The sequence below is a fragment of the Macadamia integrifolia genome, unplaced genomic scaffold (assembly GCF_013358625.1).
Source record: "Macadamia integrifolia cultivar HAES 741 unplaced genomic scaffold, SCU_Mint_v3 scaffold482, whole genome shotgun sequence".
Lineage (NCBI taxonomy): Eukaryota > Viridiplantae > Streptophyta > Magnoliopsida > Proteales > Proteaceae > Macadamia > Macadamia integrifolia.
In genome coordinates, this window is record NW_024870463.1 from 116,000 (window position 1) to 126,974 (window position 10,975).

Here is a 10,975-nt window from a genome sequence, read left to right on the forward strand (position 1 = left end):
CAAAAAATAAATGATTAGACAATAATTTCCTGTGTTTATCTCTCTCTTAAAATACAAAATTTTTTGAATTTTTTTCTTTTCTTTTCTTTTCTTCTCTTGGTAACCAAACATATGTACTCTTTTTATTTTTTCACCATTTCTTCTCTTCTCTTTTTTTTTTTCTTTTATTTTCTTCTATTGGCTACCAAACAGCCTCAGAGAAAAATACTTTTACTACAATATTTTCAAACTTGCAAAATTAAGAACATCTGTATTCCCCCTGACTTATTGCTCCCCTTCAAAGAAGTAAGGAAGTTTTTTGTGAATTTTTTAACCAAAAGGTGAATACAAGAGCTAAAGAAGGGACATACCATGTGTAGAAGGGGATGCTTCATATGACGTTACTCATAGTTTCATAGAAAAATTTCATGCTTTCTCCCCGATATTCCCCAATAACTGTAAATTTTACATTACTCAATTATTTCAAATCCAAATTTTCCTTTACTCCAAATGGTGAAACTACCAATGATTAATGGTATCAAACTTTTGAACCTTGCATGAGATTAGGGATCACTGTCTTTACCAACTAACTTGCTTCAATAACCACTATGCCACTAATCATTCCACCATGGGAAAAGGATGAATGAAAGGGAAACACACAGTGTTCCAAATAAAATCATACCTGCTGAGACAGACAACTCTGTAGCAAACCACTCAGCTCCTGAAAAAGACCCAGCTTCATCACAGAGGGTGATTTAGCCTGTTGGCTACAACTTGCTTGGCTGGATGACTCTTGAAAGGAATTTGTATCTCTCTTAGATTGTTTTTCTGCCAAAAGCATATCAATAATGGCATTGATAGCAGTAAAACGGACTGTCTCTTCTCTTCTGAACATAGCCTTCCTCATAACCAAAATCATGTAACTTTTGAGAGTTTGAAATGGATCTTCTTCTTTTCTTTTCTTTTTTTTCTTTTTTTCTTTTTTTTTTCCAAAATCATGTAACTTTGGAGAGTTTGAAATGGATCTTCTTCTTCTTCTTTTTTATTTATTTTTATTTTTTGTAGAAGAGTTTGAAATAGATCAGGCAGTTTGGAGATGGCAAGCACTTCAACATTAAGGGTCTAGCAGAAAAACAAGTTATTCATGGAACGACCTTCTTTGTTTTTTGGAGGGGGTGTTGGGGGGAGGGTGTTATGAAATTAGAAAATAAACATTTGTATGTTCTCTCATCTAAAACATTTTTCCGCTGACATTTTGGTTGTTCTATACTTAGAACTCTTAATAAGGAAAGACACAGAAACAAGAAAGAGGGGGGGGGGGTGGTTGTGGTCAGAGCAGAACTAAGGCAACGAGACTTTGGCCATGTGCTTATGAATTGTGATGCTACTAACTCTTTCATTATGCAATGGTTAGGCATTCAGGAATTTCCCGTCTCTGAAAGAACTCATTTGGCATTCCAGTGTTCAGGTATTACGAGTGAATATCAAGTTATATCAGTTATGTTATAAAAGGGGGTGACTCATTATTTTTTTAGGGTAAACTTCACTCCCCTCCCTTGAACTAAGGTGAAATATCAATTGGACCCACCACCTTAGCGAAAATATCACTCCCCTCCCCTACAAGAAAAAGATGCTATCTAACAGCCCCCAACCGTTAGTTTTGGCTGTTAAGTTAAATTAATTTTTTCATAATCGCCAAAATACCCCCTAATTGTGTAATGCCAAAATTACCCTTAAGTGAAAGAATAACTGAAATCCACTCTATTCTCCTTCTCCTTTGTTGTTGAGACAAACATGCCCACCACAAGGCTCTCCCAGTTCCGTTTAGCTCCGGTGACTTGGTTCGACTCTTTGTTCCAAGATGACGAGCTTCTTTCACCGACCCAATGTCTCTCCCAAGCTCTTGTAAACAGTTCAACGACACCCAATTTCAGAAACTCTAAAAATTTCTGCTTCTTTATATGATATTTTGTTCCTTGATTAAGTTCTGAGGACTCGAATCAGTGACAGGATAAGGAAGGTTCAGGAACTGGTTCCCAATATGGATAAGGTAAATTAGCTTACCTCATTGAATCTAATAAATATTTAAAACATGGGTTTAGAGGAATTTCCAAGTTCACTCAGTGTCTGATTTTATAATCTAAAGACAATAAACCTTGAATTAGCGGTTCTTTGTAATTGTGGTGTCATGGTTTCCCGGGTTACTTTGTAACAAACAAATACTGTTGACATGTTAGAGGAAGTAGTTGAGTATATCAAGCACCTACAAAAATAGATTCAGGTATCCCATTGCATAATTCTGCAAAGTGTTAAATATGATTCATAATTAGATTAAAATTTGCACTAATGCTATCAAAAAGCATGTTTTGATCCATTGGAATCCCCAAACTTTACAGGATCTCTCTGAGCATCAAAGGAAATGCAAATGCTCTAGCAGAGAAAAGTTCCACTATTAAAAATGACAGAGAAACAGCGAGAACGTCAAACAAAAATGGAGTAATAAACCCAATTTGTCGCATGTGGAAGCTTCAATGAAGGCGATCGATCATTCTCCTTCAATATTCTTCTCCTTTCGGGAACTCAATTCGTTAATTTCTACTGTGCCGGCTTTATCTGACGATGCTGTTGATGAAGAGGTTACTGATACGGAGTGGTTCTTTCTTGTTTCAATGACTCAGTCGTTTATGAACGGCGTTGGCCTTTCGGGTCAGGCGTTTTACACTTCGGAGTCGGTTTGGTTCGCCGGAAGTGTGAGGCTTGTGAACTCACCTTGTGAACGGGCACAACAAGGTTAGGTTTTTGGGTTGCAGATGATTGTTTGTATTCCTTGTGCGAATGGCGTGGTTGAATTAGGCTCGACGGAATCTATTTTCCACAGCTTGGATGTGATGAGCAAGGTTTGGGTTTTGTTCAATTTCGAGAATCTAGATATGGGTTCTCAGCCGATGGTGCAGACGGACCAAGGTGATAATGATCCGTCCTTGCTCTGGCTCTCGGATCCATTATCATCAATTATGAAAATTAAGGATTCTGTTAATACAGCTCCAGCTGCTACTGCTACAACTTCAGTCCCTTCCATTGTTCCTGAGATTTCTAAGTCCATTCATTTCGAATACCTTCAAGCTTCTTCTCCTTCTCCTTCAAGCTTCCAAAGGGGAAAAGACAACAAAGATGAATAGGAAAAAAAAATTTCGGTTCAGGTGTAGAGAAAGAGGAATCAGGATGGATTTCACGGGGTCCTTCACTTGAGGGTAATTTTGGGATTACACAATTAGGGGTTCTTTTGGGGATTATGAAAAAATTAACTTGACTTAATAGCCAGAACTAACGGTTGGGGGCTGTTAGATAGCATCTTTTTCTTTTATGGAAGGGAGTGATATTTTCGCAAAGGTGGTGGGTCCAGTTGATATTTCACCTTAGTTTAGGGGAGGGGAGTGAAATTTACCCATTTTTTTATATTACATTACACTACTGCTCTTTTTCACTTTACATTAACACAGCCACCTAGGTGGGGGAAGCCTATCACACTGTGCATAAATATGATGATCCCAATTTTTTTTCAAAACTACAGTAATATGCAATTTTTTTAAAGTTTCTTTGGTAAAAAAAAAAAAATGAAAATTACCTAAGAGTAAAAAGAATCAAAGTGGTACGCAACAGTCCTCCGCCCCCCCCCCCACCCCAAACCCAACCCAACCCAACCCAACCCAAAAGTTAACATCTTCCATTGAAATGAATCAGCATCTTTCTTCTAAGCTATAAGCTGATGTTATCAAAACACACTTACAAGATCAATGTAAAAGTCTAATTTAAATTAAATTACGCTAACGACCCGCCAAGACCAACCAAGCATAATTATAATAACCATGTGACAGTGTTAGATGAACATTCTCAAACACTTGCACTATTTTGCATATCCAGAATTCTATAAAATAGGCTTCTTTAAAAGATTAACAGACATTTGGTGCAATTAACAAAATATTTGAAGTAGATTCCACCCCACCACAACCCCCAATTGCTAACAAAGCATTTGAAATTCTTGTTTACTATAACAAAGGTTGGTGATAAAATACCTAGCCTCATTTACTACAACCAAAACCCTCTTCTGAAGTGCTGACACTTCTCCCGCAGCCTATTTCCCAGCTTCCACACCTAAAATATAGTTATGAACATTAGAATAAGATAGAATGATTAGAAAAGTACATATAGCCTTAGAGATTGCACACACTGGTGTAGTCTAATAAAGACGATGAGACAAAAATGCCAAAAAAAAAAAAACCCTGGTTGGTGATAGGCATTAATATTGACCAACGATGCATAAAACGCAACAGCTTGTTCATACAATGCTATTAAAGCACCCACAGATCTAGGTATCACTTCTTGCACTATAACTGTAATGGATTCACGGTCATTGGCATAAAGGGTGGATCTTATTCCCTGTTACAAAGTCAGAATCAGCATTTATCAAGGGGTAATACGAAGAAAATCTTACTTAGTTTCTGTGGCAACATTTATATTGAACTATTCATCTATAAAAGCATTCAAATTCAATTTCAACCAGTAGCAGAAATGCAGTCAAGTAGTGTTGTATGATCAATTGCACAACAATGTAAATATTCCTTCATGTAACGTCATAAAACCAAATATGGAATTTGGGTTGGTTCTACTTTTACATGGGCATACTAATTCAGGGTAAATAGTTCCATCAAACTTGCACAACCATAAATGGCTTGTAATTGGAAGTAATTATAACGATTTTGAGGATATATAAAGAAAAAATGAATAACAATGTAACTCTCATCGAGTACCTAACTTCTTTTATCATGGTACAAGAATGCATAGTCCTAAACAAGATGCCGTAAATGCATCAATATAGAATTTTATAGTGTCAGATGGATTAGAAATTTATAACTTAAGCAAGAAAATTGGAAAACTTTAGCTGACCAATATAAATTTGAACATAACCTGTCCAAAGGAACATTAATAGTAAAAAAATCTAGAAAAGGGTTTGGAAAAAAACATGTTACAAGACACATTAAAAAACAGAGCAGAAATTAAATTTATCAAGAATCATACCTTTAAATTTTCCAAGGACTTGCAATGATTTTGATTTCAGAACGTTTCCTTCTGAAAGAAAACTGACAGCATGCATAGACATGAGAGGGGTAACATCATTGTTTGAACGGCATTTAAAATTTTCAGCTCTTCGAGCAATTGATAGTTTCATATTGGGAGTAACAGCAGCAAAGTCTATTTCCTCAACCACATAATTCGAGTCAATGAATATTTTTCTTGAGTAACAACTTCAATGACATCTGGGATTATTCTAATAGGATCCTGAGCAAGCATTAAAGTTGTTAATAAGGTGAAGACATTCTTAGCATAAAGTAGTACAAGGAAGTAGCATGCCCCAATACTAGCTATTCAAACCAATAAAGGAGAAGACCAACATATGATTTTACAAAAATATGACAAATTCCTTTTGTATTCTGTAAAGTCTAATTGTTTAAAAATCCTACCTCTTTAGAGTTCAGGAAAAAAAATTATCGTAAAAGAATAAAATGATTGGAAGCAATGATGCATTAGTGATCACACACCTCTTTTTCAAGATAGACTCTTCTTGTCTTCCTTCAGAATCAATGGTTGTTAGTAGTTTCTTAGCTAATGTTCCTTTGGAAGCATAACATCAACCAACTTCAACCTGATCTCAATTTTTAATGTTGCATAGAGACAACTGATGACATGAAGCATCCATCCACTACATTACTCTTTGTCAAAAGTTGTTTTCGAATCAGTGATCCTGGAAAGAAAATTAAATATTAATGATACTGTTTACTAACAATTAATTTATTTTAATTAATATTATGTCGTTACATTAGTATGGAATGATGACGGTGGTGGCTGTTTGAGATTTAAAATGTAACCGCAAGCGTACGGATCAGTGTAGCTACGGGTCGAACACAGAGAGAACAACCACTTTATTTTTTTATTTCTTTTAATAATGCGAAAGTGAACCGATTAATGATTGTGATCTAATTCTAATTACCGTCCTAAACATATGTATCTAAAATAACGTCCTAACCATTCGTCATCTAAGAATTTAAAGACGCAAGCCACGCAATTAAAATTAAATAAATAAATAACTGAAAATAAACAACCCACGCAATTAAAAAAATAAATAAATAAATAAAGGAAAAAAATGCTGAAATAAAAATAAAGTAAAAGAAAGGGGGTAAAGCTAGAGAGAGACTCACAAGTAGGTTTCTCTACTTAGCCCGAGGGATGCATCATAATATGAGCTTCCCTACTTGACCAGAGAGTCACTCTATTTGACTTTAGGGAAAGGGAGACAATTAAAATAAAAGCAATAAATTGATGGTTCTATGGCTAGGAGGGGCAAAGCCAACACATACACTAGCCATGAACCTTGGGGGAAAGGGATAACAATAATGTAACGACTGAAAATAAAAATCCTAAATTAAGAAAGAAATGGTAGTCAGAAGAGGGAATGAGAGGGGGGAGAGAAGACTACTGAAAGAGCCTACTTACTTGAATCAATGCTTGAACTTGAAAAAAAAATTGCTCAACGGCTCGTGATCTTGTCACCTAGATCTAAGCCTAGAACTATAACTTAAAAAATTACAACTCAATTGCATAAATCATAAACATAAAAAAAGCTGAATAAAAATCAAAGAGTGCTTACATTAATTGACATAAAAAAAAACTATTACAAAAGTGATTAAAGCAAAAATAGAGAAGAACTAGAACTAAAGAGAGAGCAAGAGAAAGAGAGAGCAACTAAAAAAAAACTAGAAGAAGAATGAATTGTCTCCCCTCCTCTTACATGAGTTGTATTTATAGGGAATGGAGAGGTAGGGTAACAATTTTCTCTTTCCTAAAAGAGAGAAACCCACAATTGATTGTGAGATCTTTTGAGTCCAAAAGTGCTAAGGTGGAGGAGAGAGAAGAGAGAAATAAATTTCCTATAATTTTTTTCTTATTTTCTTTCCTTTTTTTTTTCTAATTTATTTTTCTTCTTTTTTCTCTCTCCTAGGGACGATTTTCTTCCTTCTTGCTTTATGTGATTTGGACAATCTTTTGGTGGATGATGATGTGGAGGAGAGAGAAGATTTGGACAATCTTTGGTTCTCCCCTTTTTTTTCTTTCCTTTTTTTTTTCTTCTCTTCTTGCTTCCACGATTTTCCTTTCCTTTTTTTATTTTTTTCTTCTTGCTTCCACGATTTTCCTTGCTTCTAATTTGATGTGGAAATCCCCTCCATGCCCTTAGTGCTTTAAGTGAGTGAAAAGCAGGAAATCTTCAACAAAATTCTCTAAAAAAAAACAACCATGTGATTCGAACTTGAGACCTCTTGGTGAGCAAGGGAATTTTGTACACCATAGCTCACCAACTACACTAGGTAGTTGTTGTTACCAAAAACAAATCTTTAATCACTTAAGGATGTGGTCCATCGATCCTTGTTGGCATTTAGAGTATTACTTGTAACTCTGAGACAATTGCAAACGGGCTGGTTCTTCATCTCGGTTCAGTTCTGATCTATTATTCTTTTTCTGACCCGAAAAGAATAATCATTTGTGCGGGTAACCAAACGAATGTGTACTTTTAATTGAACACGTCCATCTTGTTCAGAATTTCGTCCTCTTCGTAACCATGAAAAGAAATAGGACCTCTTTACGTGTAAAATTGAAGATATAGTGCCCGATAATCCTTAAGGCCTTGAAAATACAAAACCTGCAAAAAGAGAATAAAACCCAAGGTAGCTCCATTCTAAATATGTAAAATGCATGTTTTACTACCCTAGATTTCACACATAAATGTGCTCATCAGAATTCCCCCACACTTAGACTTTGCTAGTCCTCGAGCAAAACAAAAAGAAAAAGAATAAAGATAAAAAACCTAACTCACTTTCGTAGGAATCACGGTTGCACTTAGCATGTGCAACAAGCCTTTAAACCCCTAGGTCACCCCTAGTGGACGAGTTGTGTCTCGTGGGTATTTGCAGTGAATATACACCCAAAATTCAGAATAAACAAATCCCAACTTTGGCTAAAGGTAAGGTTCATACCGATCCGGAGCAAAGATAATTTCTCTTACAAGGGACCCCCACACTTGAACTTTTATTACCCTTTATCAATTCCAGGCACTAGCATATTTCTTAATTTGGAACTCACCTCATCTCTTCCAAAACATCCTTATCTTAGGGCAAAACCACTTGTGAAGAAATAGGGAACCAATGACTAAGGCGCTGGAGTGTTTTTGACCAAACATGTTACCAAGCAATAATGACATTTGCACATTTTTTTTCCTTTTTTTTTTCACTAATAAACTCTATTCTACTCCACTACTTTTGGCCTGAATGACATGGTGGAGCAAACACCAGACACCCAAGTTACTATGTAGCTTCGCTTTTTGCATATGCCTACAAAGGTAGTGATGCTAGAGTTACTTCAGAAGTTTCCTCCCAAGGAATTTCGATCAAGACATCACGCTTCCTGAGGCGCAATGCCCTGTCTAGTTCCAAAGGAATCAACTCTTATTCTTCTTTATACCACATTTCTCATTTCATTTAAAATTGTGCATTTATTAACTCATGCCAAATTAAAAAGAAGGTCTCAACTCCAAATCAAAAGTACAAGGAACCCACAGACTTACATATGGTCCATCACCATAAAACAAGGGTCTCTTATTATTCAAAAGAAAGTCCCATCTCAAGACACATGCTTGTTTCTTTCTTCTCAATAGGGTTTTTATACGTTCAAAATGGGTACCTTAGTCAAAACTTTTATTTTCATACATCAAGCAACCGAATGGTATGATCATTAGCCAAAAGCCAAAGTAGGACTTCATCCTTAGCAAGCTCAAAAATAAAAAGAAAACAAAAAAAAAAGAAAAAAAAACAAAAACTGGTTTCCCTCCCCCACACTTAAGTCATGCAATGTCCTCAATGCATGGAAAGAATTAAAAACAAAGACAATGCAAGGGGGTCATACCTGATTAAAAGTTAGTCATCAGTGTAAAGAGGTTCATGGAGATCCATGACCTCTTCACTACTAGTAGTAGGAAACTCGAGGAATGGCTTCAAACGCTGACCATTAACCTTCGAAATTACCCCTGTTCCTGGATTCAAAATCTCCACAGCCCCATGGGGATATACATTATGAACAATAAATGGGCCATCCCATCGGGATCTAAGCTTACCAGGAAAAAGATGCAATCGAGAGTTGTACAATAAGACCTTATCACCAATTGCAAAAGATTTACGCAGAATGTGTTTATCATGGAAAGCTTTGGTCTTTTCCTTGTAAATTCTAGAACTTTCATAGGCTTCATTCCTAAGTTCCTCCAACTCAGATAGTTGGAGCCTACGATGAATTCCGGCATCAGACAAATCAAAGTTAAGCTTCTTAATGGCCCAAAAGGCCTTATGCTCCAACTCAACTGGTAAGTGACAAGCTTTCCCATACACCAAACGGTAGGGAGACTGGCCAAGGTCAGTCTTGAATGCAGTCCGATGGGCCCACAAGGCATCAATGAGCCTAAGGGACCAATCCTTACGGTTGGGATTAACAGTTTTCTCCAAGATTTGTTTGATCTGCCTATTAGACACCTCCACTTGGCCACTAGTTTGGGGGTGATAAGGGGTAGATAACTTATGGGTGATCCCATACTTTTTCATTAGGGCCTCAAAAGGTCGATTACAAAAATGAGTACCCCTATCACTAATTATTGCACGTGGTGCACCAAAGCGGGAAAAAATGTTCTCTTTGAGAAATTGGACCACCACTTTGTGGTCATTGGTTTTACAAGGTATGGCCTCTATCCATTTAGAAACATAATCAACGGCCAAAAGTATGTACAAATTCCCAAAGGAATTAGGGAATGGTCCCATAAAATCGATGCCCCATACATCAAAGATCTCAACTACCAAAATAGGGTTGAGGGGCATCATGTTCCTTTTATTGATACGGCCAAAAGACTGGCAGGCAGGGCAAGCCTTGCAAAAATCAAAAGCATCTCTAAAAAGAGTGGGCCAATAAAATCCGCATTGGAGAACCTTTGCGGCAGTCTTCTTAGGTCCAAAGTGTCCACCACATGCATGATCATGAGAAAAAGAGAGAATGGAATGTTGCTCATGATCAGGAACACATCGTCGGATAATCTGATCTGGACATATCTTAAACAAATAAGGATCATCCCAGAAAAAGTGCTTAACTTGGGAATGAAACCTATACTTATCTTGGGTGGACCAGTGATCCGGAGTCACACCTGAAACTAAGAAGTTGACAATGTCAGCAAACCATGGTTCACTGGACATTGCAAATAATTATTCATCTGGAAAGTTCTCGTTGACTGGAGAATCAACAGTCAAGGAATTGGGAAGCCGGGATAAATGGTCTGCAACTAGGTTTTCAACTCCTTTCTTATCCCTAATTTCTAAATCAAACTCTTGCAAAAGTAAAACCCACCTAATGAGACGGGCTTTGGCATCCTTCTTCTGAACTAGGTATCTGAGGGCAGAATGATCAGTATACACTACCACATGTGAACCAACTAAGTAAGACCGAAACTTTTCTAATGCAAACACAACAGCTAAAAATTCTTTTTCAGTGGTTGTATAATTGAGTTGTGCATCATTTAAGGTCCTACTAGCATAGTAAATGACAGTGGGCAACTTATTAATCCTTTGACCTAAAACTGCTCCTATGGCAAAATCCGAAGCATCACACATCAGTTCAAAAGGTTCAGTCCAAACAGGTGGTTGAACAATGGGTGCATTGGTCAACTCCTTCTTAAGTTGCTTGAAGGATTCTAGGCACTCTTTGGAAAACTCAAAAGTCTGATCTTTGACAAGTAATGAGGTGAGAGGTCGGGCTAACTGACTAAAGTTCTTAATAAACCTTCTGTAGAAGCCTGCATGCCCTAGAAAAGACCGGACATCCTTAACAGATTGAGGAGGTGGTAAATTATCAATTAAAT